Below are 17,710 nucleotides of genomic sequence, written 5' to 3'. Positions count from 1 at the left end.
GGCGAGCTGGAATTTCTGTTAAGAAAGAAGCACCTGTGAATTTCCTGACTGACCTGTCGGAGGGAAGATCATCTCTTCGACCGGCTGACGTTTTGGTGTTTGGATGGATAGGAGGGAAACACGTGTGTGTGGATTTAACAGGGGTTTCTCCTTTGGTGGGCTTAGGGAGTAGTGGTTTCGCGGTCGGTCAAGCCGCATTAAAAGCTGCTTCAGGTAAGGTGGCAAAACATGAAAAGGCGTGTCTTGACAACCAACATGTATTTATTCCTTTTGCTTTTGACACTTTTGGTTTCCTCGCGCCTGAAGCTGTGGAGCTACTTACCCGTGTTCAGTGGGTCATGCATAGTAATATTATGACTCCAAGATCAGCAAATATAGTTTTTAAAATATTGGGTTTTGCGATTCAAAACGTGGTAGCAGCGCAGCTTGTTGCTCGCTTGCCTTCTGTTTCGATGTAATCCAAATAACCATAGTAGCTATTATATGCTAGTAATTTTATATTTTATTTAAACATAAATAAAAAAACAAATACAAAGAATTAATATATTTTGTAACCCCCTACAATTATTAGTTACCAAAAATAATATTTTGAGAGATTACAATGGTACCCCTATACATAATTTAAATATAAAATAAAAAGAAAAAATTTGATTGGTTGTAGTCACTTCTCGCACTTCTCGCTGTAAAAAAATTCTGAAATGATCCAATACCTATATATATATATATATATATATATATATATATTAAATATAATAAATAAATATAATTTGTATAGAAATTCCTCGATAAACGTGATTATTTTTCATGGTTTAAATTCCCCGAATATAAAACGGGTCGGGTTATGGAGATAAGTTGTACGTGGAAAACCCGAGTTGTTACACTTCAGTTTATTATGGTACAAGACGTTTCACATGAAATGTAAAAACGGTTTTCGTAGTCAGTTAGTCGCTATGTTTGTTAGATTAGTGTTAGAATATTTATGTAATCAACTGTGTTCCCAGTCCAGGAAAAAAAGTAGCGTGAATCAATCTTGGATGCTTATCGGGATTCTTCTTACATGCTTATTTTCTAATTTTCTTGCTTTCGAGACTAATGTTAGTGAAGTTTGTTTGTTTTATATTAATATTATTTTTTAAAGTTTATTAAGTTTATATTTTAAAGTTTTAAATTTCTTCGTAAATATTCTTCCATGTAAAGTTATTTTCTGTAAGTTTTTGTATTTCAATAATTTGTTTGCGTATAAATATGAACTGCAATTAGAAACCATGCTGCTATCTCAAAAAATATATTAAAAAATAATTTGTCGTTTGAAATTATATATGTGTTTACTTGACGATTTCTATATTTCCACCCGTATCTTGCATGGGCCAATAACCTAGTAGATATATAAAACGGTTATAACCACATAACTATACCAATACCAACAAGCATAACGTATAAATATTCATGTTCTAACAATTTATTTTAAATTTATCTTTTAACGTTTATGATATGCAAGCTTTTAAATCTACAGTCATGAAAACTGTAAATAAAATTATTTAACATGTTAATTTTGGGAATTATCAAAATTGATTTTTGAGTTAAGTGTCATTTTAGTACGTGTGGTTTGTCCAATTACGCAACTTTAGTACTGTTTTTTAATTTATTGTAAATGGCTACCTCACTTTTCTAAAATTTGCGATTTTAATACTTTTTTCTAACCCCGTCTATTTTGTTTGTTAAGTCAGGGGCAAATTAGTACTTTCGATTATTTTATTTACTTTCTCTTTTGAGCTAAGTGAGGTAGTCATTTGCAATAAATTCAAAAATGATACTAAAGTTGCGTAATAGGACACACCACATGTACTAAAATGACAATTAACTCTTGATATTTTATTGTGTAAATTTCATTTTTTTCAAAGAAATTCAATCAAACAGAAAATTACTGATATTAAAAATATGGTTATTTGATTTTAATAATATCAAATTTCACCTATAGGCCAAGATTAATCCCAACTCATGAAAAGTTCATAGACAGTTGCAACGTCGAACGTATTTTCTCTAGCAATCTCATGCTAACTGAAAAGTAACCCCGTTAGTTTTTTATGATGTGAAATACATATGAGATTGCTAGAGGAAAATACGTTCAAAGTTGGGTTTGTCTGCAAATATTTTCTAAGTTGAGATTAATCTCGGCCAATAGATGAAAGTGTAAAAATGAACATATGAATATATATATTTATATATGGTTATTATTATCATTTATATAATAATATATCAAAATAATTAAATTATACCTTATTATTATACTAGCTAGGTAATTATTAATGGACCGTATTACTCTTACTTGATAATCAAGGGTTTTCTCTTAGGTGCATATAAATATATGAAGAGGTTAATTAACATCAAAGATATAACCCTAATTCTCACATAAATTTGTGACTCCTTCTTTCTCTCTCTCTCTCTCTCTCTTTCTCTCTAGTTTTCGGTTTTATCAAGAACCCTAATCCCCGTCACTAAGGTAGTGTTTGGTATGTAGCAATGACTGGGAGAATGGAATAATTCATTACGTGGAAATGAAAAATGTGATGTTTGGTTGTTCAATGGAATGGAATCATCCATTACACATGGAATCTCATTCCATCAAAATCATTCCTTCCCACCCTTTCTTTTTTTTCATTCTATTCCTCCTTTGCCATATTTTCTCAAAAACTCCACCACTTAACAACAACCAAGCACCATTATATCACCACCACCACCACCTGACCACCACTACTAACATCGTCGCCACCACCACCACCACCACCACCTTACCACTAGCGCTACCGCGCCGCCACCACCACCACCTTACAACGAGCGTTACCACCGCCACCATTGTCGCAATCATCGTTGCCGTAACCACCGCAACCGTTTTCGTCGCCTCCCCTTGGCCATCACCGCCACCACCATTTTCGTTGCCTGACCACCACCAGCTGACCACTACCACCGTTGTCACCACTTTATCATCGCCATCACTACCAATGCTACCACTGCTTAACCACCGCCACCCCACCACCACCACCACAACCATCGTCCCTGCCGCCTGACCGCCACCACCACCACCACCGTCGCCATCACCACCACCATTTTCGTCACCGTACCGGAGCTACCATCACCATCACCAATGTAGTTTTTTTTTTTGGTAAAAAAAATATATTGAGATATGAGTGTTTTTATTATTTCTATTTCATTCCTATACTTTTTTTGGATACCAAACAATATAAAGTAATAATTCATTTCATTCCTATAGGTTAACCAAACAAGACAGGAATGTAATGATCCATTCCATTCCCTTGTCTATTCCATTCCTTCTCCCATTTCATTCTCTCTTCATTCCATTACCTCCAACCAAACATATCCTAATATACATCTTAAAGGGGAACTCGACCAAGCTAGCGATCATGTCGTCTAGATCATTCTCATTAGCATGTGGCTACTCTCTGCTGATACATATATGTTTTAGTTATAGATTTATCATATTATCATGCTTTCCATTATTAACGTGAAGAACCGACCAATAAAAGATTAGGATTATTAAAATCCAATGAACTATGATACTTTGAAAATTTAGCATGCATGAGAAAATACAAAGTAAAAAGTTTGAACAAAGTAATTTTGAGAGGGGAATCTAACAAACAATCACCTATATCACAAAATAAGATATTTATAGTGCAGATCCCGTCCTATATTGTTTCCACTATCTAGAAACAAAGATTTGATAATATTTTTGTTTTTTAACACTTTGTTTCTCATTGAGAACACAACAATAATTTCCCATCCTCAATTTGATTTTGTGGGGTAAATATTCACCCATCTTGTCATGACAAAATGTGATGAAAAATACCAAAAGATGTATGGTCCATGATGCTAGGGGCGCGGAGCCACCCACGACGGATCGGTTTCACCCAAACCCAATATACTTTTCGTTTTATTTATGACCGATAAGTTGAGTTTACTTATTGTAAAACATTTTAGTAAAAAAAAGGTTTATTGGATTTTAATAATCCCTATTAACTGGTATTGGACGATAATAATTCCTATTCATTTTATCACCGCAGGAGGTTCCAAATTTAAAAAAGTTGGCCTCCAATGATCCCCCATTAAAAATGACTTAACGGCGTTATATTTTTTTTTCCAAATTTCAAACTAATGTTTTAGGGTTTTTGATCGGAAGGAGGATACGAGTCGATTGATGTAAAGTTTCGTTCAAAACGGTGCTCCAAAACGACGAATCAATGCTTCAATTCGGTTGTTTGAACTTACAATTAACAAAAATCAAGTCGTTTGGATCACCGTTTCGAGCTAAGTTTTACATCAATCAACTCGTATCCTATTTTCGAACAAAAACCCTAAAACAATAGTTTGAAATTCGGAAAAAAGTATAACTCCGTTAAGTCATTTTTAACGGGGGACCATTAAGGGCCAACTTTTTTAAATTTGGGACCGCCAGCGGTGATAAAATGAATAAGGATTATTAACGGCCAATACCAGTTAATAAAGATTATTAAAATCCAATAAACTTAAAAAAAATTGTTAGTAAATTATTTTTTTATAAAATCTGTAAAGAAGTTACTAAAATTAGTAAACCCAATGATTAATTTTTTTTTCAAACGGCAACCCCAATGATTAATCGGTGGCCCATTGATTTAATCACCTAGAAATGACCCATATAATTTGCTAAAGAGATTAAACAAATAATGAATCAAACAATGTCCATATGCCATACATCTAATTAAACAATTGCCCAGTTATATATATTAAATGGAGGATTTTCCTTTGTTGTTCAGTAAAACGCTATTTAATTTACTGTTGAATTTATTTATTCTATTTTATTTTCCTTTTTTATTGATAAACATATGTTTTTTCTTGACCACTCAAGTCTACCTAGTAGTTTCTCCAACTTTGCTAAATTGTGCTTTCATTTTCATTTTTGTTTCAGCAGCATAACTCATCATCTTCTTCATAGATCTTACCTCTTGATTTTTTTTTGATATATTTAAAAGCAACTTTTGTTTGTGAGGGTAATACGCTACTCCATTTTATTACAAATTTTAGAGCTCGTTGTACTATCTTTCAATGCACAATAGTGATATACTTAGATTTGGTTTCTCTATTTAGTTTCATTAGTGCATTACATACAAACTTTTGATGACAAGAATAGCGTATAGGTTTTGTTTAGGGGACAAGAATTGCATATAAAGATTCAATTTTTCTAAACTAAACTTCGAATTAAATTTTTTTTTTATTTTCTAAATTAAGCGTCATAAACTTATATTTTTTTAACGACCATTTGAATTACTGACGGACCGCTGACCCACCAATTATCTTCATTTCATTTTTAGGAGAAAACCCACTATACATGAAAAAACTTTATGACTCAACCTGGAACCCCTTATTTTTTGTCGCATGTAAGAATTGAACCCAATACCTCCTCTTGGTTAGATATACTAAAGCGTGTCATATTAGTGAAACACTTAAACTTGAAAAGGTTATATATTTTGCGGTGTTGTACAAATACACATGTCTTATGCTTTTAATAGGAAATGCCATTATTTCTAGCATAAAAATGTTTTTTAACGTTTTTACATATGTTTTTTTTCGTTTGGTTTGGTGGTCCTGCTGCGAAACACGGGTCTTAAAAACTAGCTAACATTAAAAACTTAATTATCAATTAAATAAAATCTAAATTTCAAACAAACAGATAAAAAAAGTCATTGACCGATTAGTTTGTGCCTTTCCAATCACCCTCACCTCGCCCTAACCTATTCGAACCGAAAATTTGTCACCAAATAATAATAAAACAAGGAACGAAAAAAATACTTAACCTATAGAGAAAGAAACATCACTCCACCACAATATGGTGGTTAGCTAGTTTACTCGTAAACACACATTTTATTTATTTTCAACGCAGTGAATAACTATCCCTCATTTAATTTCCTTATGTTAAGCAGATTTAATTCATAAGTGTTTGACCAACTCCCTTAAACGCCCTAATGTATACTTTAACGTTCAGGGCGTTAAAAATGATTTAGCAAAGATTAACAGTGGAAAACCATTTTTTTTATGAGTTAAGGGGCGTTATAGGCAAAATGAGTTAAAATGTATCGGATTTTAAAATACTCTACACTCACACACAATAATTTAAGAATTGTTTTTAAATCAAACTGAATGGGGTTATGTGGGGTTAAACCATTTCCATAAGATGAGATGAAGTAAAAACAGGGTAAAAAGTGAGTCATGTGACATCTACATGGAGTTAATGAGCATGAATGTATATCCCAATAGCCTAAATAAAAAACAAAGCTTAAGAACCAACGTAGTGGGGCACCATCTACCTCGAAAGTGCCCCATAGCGTCAGGAACACCGCCCCTAGGGCACTGGGGGGCGAGGCGCTTCATATACAGGCCGATCACACTTTGATTTTCTCCTTGATTTTCACAAATTGGTCAGCCATGCCGTTGCATAACAGCTACTTTAAAGAAAGCAATTTTATTAATCTTTATCATCCTCAATATATATATATATATATGAGGGATATTTTGAGAACCATGTTGAATTTTAAGAACTTAAGAATTTAATTCCTAGCCACACATTTAATTAATTGATTGGATTATGTGGCTGAGATTAAATCTAACTAAAAAGTCAGAGTAGAAGCGAGAATAAAGATGTAAGTGATCACACTAACTTTTGTGTCCATTACACATGTGTAAAAAATCGACTTGGTGTGTAAAAAATTATGTATTTTTTTTACGTATATGTAACCTACATATATTACACATGTGTAAAACAAATTCAAAAAAAAATTATTACATTGAGTTATTTCTAGTTCTTAAAACTCAAAGTGGTTCTCATTTAAAATCTCCCATATATATATATATATATATGAATGAAAACCCACTTGAGTTGTGAAAACTCGTGAAACCCCTATGTAACATCGTTTTTTTTTTAACACATGTAATATATGTTGTAACATTTAATACAAAACATCGAAAACTAAAAAAAATTTGTTTGCTATTTTTTAACATTTTTTTACTAATTTTAATATATGTTTTCAAAAGAAAGAAAAAGTTATATTTATATTTACATCTTTTATTCACTTTAATTGTTGATCACAAGATTTAAACTTTAATTAAAAATATGTGGTTGGAAATGAGTTTCTAGAGTTTTTATAACTCAAGTGGGTTTTTATATAACCTACCCTATATATATAACATATATATATTATGCATGTGTCAAAAAAATTGTTACATTAAGTTCTTTCTAATTCTTAAAACTTAAAAGTGATTCTCATTTGAAATATCCCATATATACATATACATACATATATATATATAATATAAAAACCCATTTGACTTATAGAAATTCATAGAAACCCAATGAGTGGTTCATACACTTCCAAGTCATCACTTTTGTTATTATTTGTTTTGTATCCAGAAGGGTAACATGGTCTTTTTAACTATAACATGTACCATGTCTTCATCTCTATCCCGTGTAAAAGTAGTATGACATTTCAAGTACACCGATATGTTTTTGTTTCCCAACAACACTCAAGATGTGCAGGCTCACATAAAATTATAAAGGACAAATCATATTAATTTGTTATTTAATATATTAAAAGTCAAATTATTTTGGTTTTCAACGAGAAGAGAATGAAATTCAATATCCTTATTTATTTCATTAATTTTATATTTTGTTTCATGATTTTTATTTTTTATATTTTAAATATTAATAAATTTTGAAAAAGAGATGAGGGAATATTAAGGTTTCGTTTGTTTTTGTTGATTATAAACACTGTTGTTAATATTTCAAAGATATATATTTTCAGTAGTATATGATAATGTGTTTCCTTTCTAGAAATATATAAGAATTGAATATTAATATATTAAAAATGTTTAAATAAAATATGAATAAATATTTTTATAAATGTATAGCAGATATAATATAAAAACATTTTTTTATAATATTGCAATATTGTAATTTATATAGTAACATTTGTAACCTTTATTTTTATAAATATAAATTTAATAATTAATCTATACAATATTGATTTATGTAACTAATATTTGTAACCTATATTTTTAACAAGTGTAAATTCACCCTTGTGAATTATTTTTTCTTATTATGTAACATTTTTTTAGATTTTTTATAAATAACATTTGAAACTTTTATTTTACAAATGTAAAATTATATAACTAATCTATACAATATTATAATTTATTAAATTATATTTGTAACCTATACTTTTAACAGATGTAAATTTATCACTGTGGATTATTTTTTTTATTATGTAACATCTTTTTTAGATTTATATAAGTAACATTTGTTACCTTATTTTTACAATGTAATTTATATAAGTAAAATTTTGTAACCTATATTTTAACAAATATAAATGCACCATTGTAACCCTTTTAATTCATATAAGTAGCATTTACAACCTATATAAGTAAATTTTGTAACCTATAAGTAACAATATGCAAATAAAAAAATATGTAAATATATAAAAACAATATAATATATAAATCTTTAAAAACAATATGTTAAAAAAATATGTACATATATAAATTTACAAATTTTCATATACAATAAAAAAGAAAATTACTAAAATCTCTTGAGATCAAAGTAGCAAGTGATACTAATTGTTTAATAAATATTGTTTCAAAAGCAAAGCAACACATTAAACAAAACAAATATGAAACAAATCTTTTCAAATCGAGTGGTTCAAAACTAAAACCAAATCATGTGAGAAAACTAGCCCTTAAAACATCTTGCAACTCGTTGAACTTGACTTTATCGCTGCCGTCGTGTAGAGACAAAATCTTTCGATCTACTTGTCGCCAAAATAATGTTTCTGGACAAACGAACGATTGTTAATGGCAACTTGCTTGACCCTCCGGTGGTTACACCTTCATTGATTTCTTCATTGCCAGAATCTTCTTACCGTCTCCGTTGCCGGAACCGATGGTGACGGAGGCGATGGCAGTTGACCGGAATTGATGGTGGTTGAAATCTTGAAAAAAAAACACTTGAAAATGAAGAACACATTAAAGAACACCATTAATCTTCACAAAATGAATAAAGTAAGAGTAGAGAGCTTGAAAGTGATATATTGTTGAAGTTAATATAAACTAAATAATGATTTAAGCTAGAGCAGATGTACATATGTGATATGTGCTAGAGGAGAGAGAGGGGAGATATTGACAAAACTACCCCTTTAAGTACTTTAACTTAATATAATAACATCTTTTGTTTAATGATAAGTCATCATGTAATAACATCCATTGAACAAACCAAATCAAGGGCTAAGGTTGGGCTTAATGGGTTTTTACAACTCACGTGAGTTGTAAAACTAACCATACCCTATATATATATATATATATATAGTTAGATTAGGATAAAAACTCATTTAAATTGTAAAAACTTTAGAAACTCATTCTAAAAAACATGTTTTTAATTAAAGATTAAAACAATTAAAGTTAATAAAAAAAATATAAAAGTTAAGTTACATTTTCTCTCTCTTGAAAACATATATAAAAATTAGTAAAAAAATATAAAAAAATAGCAAAACATTTTTTTTATGTTTTCGATGTTTTGTATTAAATGTAACAACAACAAAAAAACGATGTTACATAGGGTTTTCACAACTCAAGTAGGTTTTCATTCTATACTTTGCCTATATATATATATATATATATATAGGATCAGGATCATGTGAGAACTTTTTGAGAATTGAGAACTATGAGAACCATTTTGGACCACAAAAAAACCCATAAATAAAAAAAAATCATAAAACAAAAAAAACACAAAAATAAAAAAAGTAAAAAAATCAAAGTTCTTATTTATCATCTTGGTTTCTAAAAAAACGTAAAAAAAACATTAAAAAAAATTATCGGTTTAGCTAAATTATACATATATGTATAATATGTATATACATATTTTTTTTTCCTATACACATATGTATAATTTAAGGTAAATGATAATGTATATATGTGTACATTACGTAACTAGAGATTAAATTAAAGTATACATATGTGTATAGGTATAATACGAATTAAAAAGAAAAAAAATCGGTTTTTTTTATTATACATATATGTATAATATTTACACACATGTTTTTTCCTATACACATATGTATAATTTAAGGCAAATGATAATGTACATATGTGTACATTACGTAATTAGAGATTAAATGAAAGTATACATATATGTATAGGTATAATACGAATTAAAAAGAAAAAAAAATTTTGGTTTTTTTTAATGAAACCGGAATGAAATATAAAAATTTTGGTTTTTTTACTGTTTTAAAATTTTCTTTTTTGTTTTTTTCTTTTATAATTTTTTTAAATATTTAGGTTTTTTTAGTGGTCAAAAATGCTTCTCAAAGTTCTCAACTTGCCAATGGTTCTCTTAGGATCCTTACCCTATATATATATATATATATATATATCAAACAAACCAATTTTTAAAAACACATCTTCTCATTCTTTCCTTTATCAAAATCAAAACAAAAAAAATACTCGTCACTCTCTACCCACCATGAATCCATTCAACCATTCCATGTGGAATATTTAGGGATATCCACCAACCTACCACCCGTTGGTTTTAACCCACCGACTCATCCAAACTTCCCACCGACACTAGAGGAGATAGCGTGCGGAGAGCAACTTGATTCGGTGCTTCAAGACGAGTTGGAGACACAACCCGGTTCAAGCAAATCTAAAAAAGCCGGTTCGAACAAAGCCAGTTCGAGCAAAGCCGGACGAGGAAGGTCACATAAAAAGAAAGACGCGGCCGAGTCTCGTGTTAAAACAACTCAACTATGGACCCCCGATGAGTATTTGACCCTTTCACGAGCGTGGTGTGTGGTTTCGGAAGATCCCGAGTGTTATAAGTGTTGTTTAATAATTTTTTATTTATTTATGTTCACAATATTTAAGGTTACTAATATGTTTTCATTTTTTTTTTGTAGCCAACTATCAAACATTATGAATTTTTTGGGACAAAGTTCGGGAAGTAGGTGGCAAGCAAAAAGGTCCAAAACCTCCTCCTCGGTTGATCCTGAAACGCCACAGTTGGATGCTCGAAAATTCAACTTAAACGAGGACGAAGTCGGTGATAACGAGCAGGAGTATGTGGAGTTGCCTCGACCGGGCAGTAGAAGAAGTTGCGGAAAGAGGAAAGGGGCGGGGTTGTCGACAGAGGCTGCTTCAAGTGTAGAAGTTAGAGGAGAATTCACCGAAATGAGCCGCCAATTTGCCAATTTACACGACCTTAGGAGTTAATGTTTCCAGATGACGCAACAAAATTCTAACTACAACAAGGTGTTCGCCGATGTATTGAACGACAGACAAATGAACAAAGATCTCGTTTTTTTGCAGGAACTGATCGACCACCTTACCGGACATGCTCTGAGGCTAGCAGAAATAAAAAGGGAACAAATTTTTTAAAAATATAAGCTCGAATAGTAATATTTATTTTTACTACTATTGATGTTTTTTTTAATGTATTTGTTTTAATTTTAATGTAGTTTTTCAAATTTGTTTTATTTAATAAAATGTTATTTGTATTATTTTAAATAAAAAAGAAAAAAAAATTAATGATGATGTAATTATCGGAAGAGGCTTCATCCACTACACCCCTTTTGACAAAAAAACCCCTATACTAATGTGACGCTACATGTCACACAACGTCTACAAATAGGCTTCATCCATTACACATGTTCTAAAGGTGTAAATGAGTTAAAACTAAGAACTGCGTGTAAAATTGGTAAAAAATGGTTCGTCAAAATCTTAAATCAAGGCAAGGTTAAACAAGCCCAAGCTGATTTCAATATACGTTGAAGCTCTTATAATAAACAAGCTCAAATTTGAGTGTCGTTTATCAAACTTGAAATAACTCAATTATTTATTTCATATATTATATATAGACATGTGATCAAATACAATTAAAATTAGCACAAGAAGTGTACGAAGTGATATGTGTAATTGATCAAGATTAATTATTAATTAAGATTTTTGGTGCAATGAGTACACAACGAAAAGGATTAAAGTTCAGGAAAAGGAAAAAAAGCTTATCACCGCTGACTTTTATATACTTTCAACATTTATTTGAAACTCAAATAAATTTGTGAACTTCATTATCAAAAAAGACCCTTATACAATAAACCTAAAAGTTAATTACCTTTCATTTGAATATAGTGTTATGTAAATTTATAAATGAACATTTTTGAAACTTTGGTGTATTTTGCAACAATTAAACATTATCATGTAATATAATTGTGCATAGTTATAAAAATAAGTTGCATAATACATTATAGATATATGTTGCGCAATTATTTAATACACTGTGTAATCCATAATACCGTGTCTAATTATTTATATATGTTGCATAATTTTAGACGTAATTATTTATATATGTTCGTAATGTTTGTGCAATTATTTAATACTGTGCACTTTGCACACTAAAACGGTTTTGTATAGTAATCTGTTCGTAATGTGTGCACGTATACATATATATATATATATATATATATATATAATACTTTGATAATTAATTCTTAATAAATGAGTCAATCTAGATTCAAAGTTTGAAAAGTTATTCATAGAGATATATTTACTACCTATATCTAAACATATAAATTAAAAAAACAATATTTTATTTACTAGAATATGTTTACCAAGAAATCACATAAGATTGTCTTCATTATACAATTGAGATGTTGCTGCTAACTAGAGGGTTAATGAGCTACTTGAGGCCAACTTGTAAAAACCTACAATTAACTCGAGCATAAACAAGCTTCGGCCTATGTTGAATCTCAATTAATATGATCAAACTTGACTAGAATTGCGAGACTAAACGGGCTTATAGTTTAAATAGTTTATACTTTGTACTTGAAAAGCATTTCAACATTATTGTTATTATTATTACACATTGGGTTACTTAAAAATTATGGACATGTGTATTGATGAGTCTTTTTGGGCTAAAGTCGAACTAAAAACCGAAAGTTTGGTTTTTGAGTTATTAAAAACAATCTGCTTCTGTTTTTTTTTTCGTTTTTTTTTACAATTTAGGTTCGGTTGTTGAGTTGTTGAAAACCAAAAAATTGGTTTTTGGGCTTCAATTTCTTTACTGAAATATATGACCCAAACAAGTGAATTTGGACTTAAATCTTCTCGTTAACCAAATTAACTGATTATTATATTATTACGATAAAATAATTTGGTAACGCCATATATTTAATTCTTACGGATTACTTAAAATTCAAAATAGTTTTAAAAAATGAAAATCCATAAATTCGGTTAGGTTTTTGCTACATGCAAAAACGAACCAAAAGTTTGGTGTTTACAAAATATAAAACAAAACCGTTGGTTTTTGTTTGGATTCGGTTTTTTGGCTTCTTGCTCGCCGCTAAGTCTATAACTAAAAGGTATCTAAAAACAATTAGAAATATGTGATCAAAATAATTAATAAACAAGAAACTAGTCAAGTTTTAGATTAAGAAATAAAGCTTGAAACTATCCGGGCTTAACTTCGACTCGAGCATCATGAATTAAAACGAGCTTGGGCTTGCCTTGGCTCATTATGCAGTATGCTAACAAATTTCCTCCTTTAATACTATCTCTAGCACCTTTAAAATTCTTGACTAGACACCATTTTACCTGGCAAAGCGCGATAGTCAAGTTAACAAACGGCTATTTTGGTTTGTCACCATGACAAACATAGATGTTGAAACGGGCTCTTTGAAAAATGTAAATTTTGTACCAACATTATAAATTTATACAACAAGGAAACGAATGATACTAACAATATCCAATCGAACTTATAAAAAATAATCATTGTAGTATGCAACTATGCATATAAACAGAATAATCATTTAACTAAACAAAGTTAAAGAACACCTGATCTCTTAATTTAGCATACACAATTGAGAGTGGTTATTGAATAGTTTGTTTAACAAGTTAATCACGCAACATTACTCTTTATCCGATTATTAACGAGATAAATAAAGTTCTCGTCAATAACCAATCCCAAACTCGCGCCAATGTGACACCAAACATGTTACAAAATCAGCAAACTATGAACCAACCAAAACCAAAACTAAAACCTTTCGTACACTTTAAAAGCATACCAACAATGTTTGCACAATTGTACTATGTTTACATAACTTGTCTATCAGCAGCCTCAGCAACGATGGGTAACCTAGGAACCTGTCCCAAAGCGCAAGAAGACGAGCCATAAATCAAAGACACCAACAGAAACAAAAACACAGTGCTATCAAGACTCATCAAAAGATCCAACCCGACCCCGTCTCTCGGGTTAAAACTCCGCTCCAAAAGATCAGGAAATATCAACAGCACGTCAAGGACAATAGCCTGCATGGTGTTGAACCTAACATACCTGCTAAAGTTATTGTTTCTAACAACCACAAAGTAAAGATTTAAAAACACCAAGAACCCGTTAAACGGGAAGCTTTTAAAGACCCGGATTGCGGGTACAAGAGGTTGGATTATGGTTTGGAGGAATGAGAACTGGTTGATTACGTATTTGCCGTATTGGATGCCGTCGATGAACGGGTAGAAGTAACAAACCGCGGAGATTAAGCGGTCCCGGGCCATCGGCGGAGTCCGAGTTTTTGGATTTGGAGATTATGATGGTGGTCCGGCGGTGGGAAATGAATTGGTGTTTGAGATTGAAGGAAGTTGAATAAAGGGATAAGGTTTTTGTGGAGGGTGGGAGGGTGAATGATGATAAGGTGTTTGTTATTGACATGGTTAATATTATTATTATTATTGTTGTGGTGATTTGCAAATGAAGTAGGAGATTAGAGTGTAGTGAGGTTGAAGATGAAGATGAAGGGATGGCTGTTTTTCAGCCATATCATTTTTGAGAGGTACATGATAGATGATAAAGGACCAGTAAGTCAATAACAAGAAGCTTGATGACAACGTTGTACAACGGTTAAGGTTACCGTTGTTTTTGTTATCCAAAAATTTACACAATTATTATTTTTCACTAACCAATATTATCAGATAAAATAAGTCTAAAATATAAATAAACCAATATTTTTAGAAATCGTTTCAAAAAGTAGTATGTGTTTATATAATATTATGGCTGCCCATGAACTAAAGCTGCAGTATACACGTTTATTTTGAAAAATATAACGAACGTGTACTTCAATTTTTTGCACGACCATTGAACTGAGAAAAGCTTTCCACAAATCAATAGACTTCCCCCAAATGTAAAAACCCAACCCCAACCCCCCCCCCCCCCCCCACAAAACAATCCCCGTCTTTCAAGATTTTAATCATCACTACGACTTTACCGGCCATCGATCCTATCGTCTTCCTCCAATCATGTGAAACGGGGTTTTCTTTATAACTGCGCGCCAAGTGTTCGATGAAATGTCTTTTTAAGTTTTAGTATCGTTTTGTCATATTTTATGACAACTCATTCCTCTACTTTGAACGGCTCATGGCCGTGTCCGTTCCGTGCGTTTCATTGTTGTTCGAATGGTGGAGCGGGAAATAAGGGGATTTCTCGTTTGATCTCTCATCTCAAGAGTGTGCCCCTTACTAAAGAAGAACGTAAAAGTGTGTTGCGGGAGGCGATCTCTACAGACCATGGCTTGTTTTTGAAAGTGGATGAAACATTGAAGGTGTTGGATCAATGGTTGTGTGGGGATGCATGAACCTTCAGAGCTTGAAACGTGCTTGTCATCACCCTGATGGCATTGTGAAGTTTAATGATCATGCAATTGACTCGGATACACACCTTATTGGGATTTCGAAACCTTTTATCAAGGGCCCCGAGACAACTGTTCATGAGTCCTTCGTGTTGGATGTCTCCCTCCTTGATCGTGTACTTAAGGCACCTATCGTTACCGTCAAGAGTATCCCTCATAGTTGTCGGATGGCCTTTTCGCAAGCTTTAAAAACAACACTCTATAAAGTGATTGCTTAACCAGATTCTGTTGATGCGTGGGTTAGGCTGTTACTTCTTCCTCGTTGCACTTTACAGGTGTTCAGACCCAAAAATAGGCACGAAAGCAGGTCCGGGAATAGGAAAGCCATGCAACATCATTCAATAATGAGTTCTTTAGCCACATGGTGGAAAGTTGACGGTATTACCATGTTAATTAAAAATCTGTTAAATGGTTCTAGTTTGAGGTCCTTAGGCCAAGGTGACATGGATATTCAAAAGGAGGGGGATCTTGTCAACAATAACGTTAAACAGTGTCTTCGAAAAGTTGTGGATGGTCACTTTACTGCTGTAGTAAAGGTGTTATGCTCATCTGGTGTTGCACCTTACAATTCTGATACCACAAAGGCTTTAGAAGCTTGTCACACCCTCAAAATCCACTAACGGAGTTTTACCGTCAGAGGGTGTGAACTAACAGGATCGGAATCATTAGTTATAATCAAACCTTAAAACAAAGTTTCAAAACCATGAAAACGTTTACGAGTAATTAAATGCGGAAGCGTAAAACCATAGCAAACAATGTTACGTCACGCAGGACGACTTAAAACCCAATGATCATAGTTTAAAATAAGTTTGCATAATCAGATGCCCTTCTATTTCCTTGTGGGTGGAATTTTTATATGGGCAGCCATCAAGACTATATCTTGGGGATGATAATATTTGGTCCACCACAGGGGTTCAACAAGGAGACCCATTGGGACCACTCCTTTTTTCCTTGGTTTTACACCCCCTTGTGCATCAGATTCGAGACAATTGCAAGCTTCTTCTTCATGCCTGGTATCTTGATGATGGGACAGTCATTGGAGATTCAATGGAGGTGGCTAAAGTGTTGGATATCATTAAGGTGACGGGTCCAACTTTGGGTCTTGAACTGAATATTAAGAAAACTGAGCTATTTTGGCCTTCTTGTGATGGTACGAAGTCTCGTGACGGTTTATTCCCTGCTGACATCGGGAGACCATTATTAGGGGTGAAGCTTCTTGGGGGAGCTGTTAGTAAAGACACCGGGTTATTAAGGGTTTGGCAAAGAAGAGAGCGTACTAATGCTGTTGATTTGATGCGTCTTCTCCCAAACTTGGTGACCCGCAGAGTGAGTTACTTTTGCTTCGATCATGTATGGGTATTGCTAAACTTTTCTTCGGTTTGAGAACATGCCAACCTGTACACATGATGGAGGCAGCGGTGTTTTTTGACAAGGGATTGCGTGAGGCGATCGAGGACATTGTAGTTTGTGGAGGTCCTTTCTTTGGAGACCTCCAATGGCGACTTGCTTCCTTACCCATTTAGAATGGGGGTTTGGGGTTGTATTCGACAGTAGAGGCTTCCTCTTATGCGTTTGTGGCCTCGAGAGCCCAATCGTGGGTGCTTCAGGATCACATTTTGCGAGACAGTGGTATATGTGGGATGGATTCTGATTATTCTTGTGCTCTGGCTTGTCTTCGTGATATGATTCCAAGCTTCAATTTTAGCAGTTTCTCTAACAAAGAGACCGCCCCCTCTAAAGCCCAGCATGCATTGGCGAGCACTCTTTTAGTAAAATTGTTCACGACATGGAGTCACACTTTAACATGACAAGCAGACAAAAAGCCATTTTTGAGTGTCTACAAGCACCACATGCTCAAGATTTCTTCTTGCTATCCCTATAGATGGGTTAGGCCAGCATATGTCTCCGGTGGAGTATCGTAGTATCCTTAAGTATCGCCTTATGATTCCTCT

General features: G+C 32.5%; 1 pseudogene across 1 annotated transcript; it reads right to left on the bottom strand.

The window, feature by feature from the left end:
* Window positions 1–13,512: 13,512 nt before the first annotated feature.
* Window positions 13,513–14,829, bottom strand: LOC143594141 (protein TIC 20-v, chloroplastic pseudogene; annotated as a pseudogene). Its single transcript, XR_013146269.1, has 2 exons — window positions 14,145–14,829; window positions 13,513–13,674 (listed from the first exon to the last, which is right to left on the bottom strand). The product of XR_013146269.1 is annotated as a protein TIC 20-v, chloroplastic pseudogene (transcript).
* Window positions 14,830–17,710: the final 2,881 nt, after the last annotated feature.

This window comes from Bidens hawaiensis, unplaced genomic scaffold (assembly GCF_021521415.1).
Source record: "Bidens hawaiensis isolate Kalapana, Puna unplaced genomic scaffold, B.hawaiensis_p1.1 tig00043129_1, whole genome shotgun sequence".
Taxonomy (NCBI): domain Eukaryota; kingdom Viridiplantae; phylum Streptophyta; class Magnoliopsida; order Asterales; family Asteraceae; genus Bidens; species Bidens hawaiensis.
Note: the sequence above shows the minus strand (reverse complement) of the source record. Positions and strands in the feature narration are given on the sequence as shown.